At 33.3% G+C, this 3,211-nt stretch overlaps 1 non-coding gene across 1 annotated transcript; it reads right to left on the bottom strand.

The window, feature by feature from the left end:
- Positions 1–1,242: 1,242 nt before the first annotated feature.
- On the bottom strand, positions 1,243–1,343 carry LOC148843748 (U6 spliceosomal RNA). The gene has a single exon (XR_016103990.1). It is a non-coding gene; the product is annotated as a U6 spliceosomal RNA (small nuclear RNA).
- Between the last annotated feature and the right edge of the window lie 1,868 nt (positions 1,344–3,211).

The raw sequence follows: 3,211 nt of genomic DNA, 5'->3' as shown, positions 1-3,211 counted from the left end.
GCCAACACTTGGATGTGACAAAAATATTCTATTTGATAATGGAAATTTTATGGTTAAAATGGTCATTGTTTTATTTACCTGAGAAATAAAAGAGTATGGATAAATTACCTGAGTAAGTGCATTTATCCAGATAAATAATTTACCAAAAAGCGAACAAAGCCTTGAGGGGTTTAAGAGAAATAAGTTAAAGCATGAAGAGAGGATTGAGTGATGATTCGGCAAGACAAGAAGAAAACATGATTAAGGCCAAAATGATGACATCCCGAAGGACAAATTTTCCCATATAATATTTAAGAAAGTTCCAAAAATGGTAAAATGGACTTTTAAAAGTTTTAAATGTTATGAAAAGTTGAAAACATTTTCCATTAGCCAAACTTGACATGTTAGTGAAGAGATGAATTAATTTTCGAGTTCAAATCAACCTCCACAAGATAGCTTCCCACAACGTCCCACAACACATTTCAGCCGTGTATTGAGAACATCTCCTAATGATAAATACCAGAATGATGATGCATCAGGAAATGTTTCCCATTATACGGCAGGGATGTGCTGTGTGACATTGTGGGAGACTATAGGGGGTTGATTTCAACTCTTAACTTCACTCCTATTTTTATTTTTTTTTTGAACATTCTCGATTTCCACCCCAACTTTACGTTATGAAAGAAATAATTGTCCCTTCAAAAAAAAAAATATGAGGTTATGAGGGTGTTCAGGGATGTTAGTGGGTCAGGCTTAGTAAGCCCTCCTAGACCCGACCTTGTAAGGTTAGAGTCAGGTCAACTTTATCGGGTTTGGATTCTTGTTGAAGCCAAATCATTCAAAACCCAACTCATGATGGCATTGGAACGTTTATACATATAGCATTGGCTGAGCATGTATATACCATCTGTGGTGCAGGTTGATTAGTTTTGTGTTTAGTCGGGTGAGGTTGAGGTGTAGGTAGACCTGAACATGGTTTTGAAAATCGGAATGGACCGGATGGGTGGATCTATTGACTAGGGAAACAGTTTATGGTTTTGGGTCCGGTTTTGGACTCCAAAACAGTTATGGTTCTGGGTCCAGTTTTGGACCATTTAATCCAGGGAGTAGTGGTGGAAACGGTTCTGTTTATGATCCAGTTTTTAAAACCATGAGCTGAATCTTAACCATTTACATGTAGGGTATTTTGACCGATATAATATACAAGAAGGTAACAAAAGAGGTAAAATATTTTGGTCATGCATCAATACATTCATGGCAAGCAAAAATTTGGACCATTTCTCCATTTGTGCATGTTATCCTTATGCAGGGGCTATGCTAATCTTCTTTGTATTGTTTTCCTAACTACGAGCTTTGAACTTCATTCTTTCTTCTCTCTCCCTCCTCTTTCTCTTATTTATTTTGCTGGTTTCTGAGGACATGCTACTCCAACCTTGTGTAACTCCTTTTGTCTTTATAAAAAAAAAGGGGTAAGATATACTTTAAAATTTTTAAGGCTTTCTTTGGAAAGAGTACAAATGCAAATATGTAGAGTACAAAATTTTGTATTTTGTATGTATTTGCATTGTATATATTTGCATTTGTACTCTTTCCAAATTAAGTCTAAGGGCCTGTTCGTTTGCTTTAAAGTCTCACATCTGAAAGTGCAATAATTGCATTAAGAGGTATATTGGTATTGGTGAACTTTTCTTTTCTTTGAACTCTGAATGCAGAAAATGTTTCTCTGAATTTTGAATTTTGAAAATGATCAAATATCCATTTTGACCCCACATATGAGAGTTTTTGTTTGTCTTTTTGGGGGTATCATTGAAAAACAAAAAGTCGTATGATTACATTTTAAGAGATAAGAGATAAGAGGAAACAAATAACCATTTTTCTCTTAAAGTTAAAAAATTCCTCTTAAGAGATAAAAGTTAAGAGGAAACGAACAAGCCCTAAATGTCAGGCAAACAATTTATATCAGCATTGATGATATGTTACGGAAGGGATAGGTTGTATATGTTAACTCCAAACTAAGAAAGGATTAAGGTTACATTTGGATAAGATTTAGGGTTTGTTCTTATAAAGTTGGCATGAACCCTAATTTTAGGCTCTATGCTCTGTGGTATAAAAGTGTTTTGACCTTAGATTATAATATTTTAAAAGCAATTCTTACTAAATGCTCAAAATACTTTTTATCTCAATTAGTTTCATTTTCCACCGGCCGAAGCTTAGGCATGTTTACTTCTATGTTGACTGAGCTGTGTTGATTGCATTACACTGGAAAGTCAAATTTTTGGTTCATGCCAACATATTTTCAACTTTCTAGTTTTTTTTTTTTTTACCAAACGTGGCTTAACCACTTAATTTCCAGATTTCTTCAACTCACGTAACACTAGAAGCTACTACATGGAAACCCTCTCAAGTGGACATTCAAAAGTAAAACTTAAAAGCATATCTGAGAGAATGCCTTAGTATTTTCCCCAAATTGTTTTACTCTAAAATTAATTATCCATTTAGAGTTATTATTAATTTCTTTAGAATTAAAGATTTATAAGTTATGTGTTATTTAATGATACCTATTTTATTATTAACTTTTAAAGCTTGACCCTACGTTGGTTTATGCCTTGTTTGCTACATTGGGCTTGTCTTTTAGGTCTTCCCTGGATTAAATGACTAATTTTGGGCCTGGATTGGTCGTAGGCCAGATCAACCCATCCAATAAATTCCATTACTATTATTTGAAGTTATCTTTACTTCTCAAAAAAAGTTCACTCAAATTAAACCTTGTAATAACAGAGTTGATTTAGGACTGATGACAACATAGATGGTTGTTACCTAGATTATGGGATGGAGAAGGATAAAAAGGCAAGAAAGGAAGAAATGAGCCAAGATGGGTATCACTGTTATTTGGACTGTAAAAATCTCATAAAGGTCTAACAAATGTTTTAAAAACTGACCCGAAGGCCAATCCGCTTTTACCTCTGGGTTGTGGGTCACCCGTTTGACCATCCGAATGAGTGAGTGTGTGTGTAATACATATATATTTTATCAATAAATAGTATATAATTACATTTTACATATAATATATGTATTATTTTATATTTAATTTATGTTTTTTTATTCAATTTTAAAATTTTTATTTATAAAAAATATTAAAAATTGCAATTTGAGGCTAGAAAGGGGTTTTTTCATAAAGATAGCAAGGCAACGTGCCATTGGACGTATAGATCTTGAAAAGTTACACAATAAA

This window comes from Nelumbo lutea, chromosome 8, assembly GCF_056320005.1.
Source record: "Nelumbo lutea isolate HS-2025 chromosome 8, American lotus-T2T, whole genome shotgun sequence".
NCBI classification, from domain to species: Eukaryota; Viridiplantae; Streptophyta; class Magnoliopsida; order Proteales; family Nelumbonaceae; genus Nelumbo; species Nelumbo lutea.
Note: the sequence above shows the minus strand (reverse complement) of the source record. Positions and strands in the feature narration are given on the sequence as shown.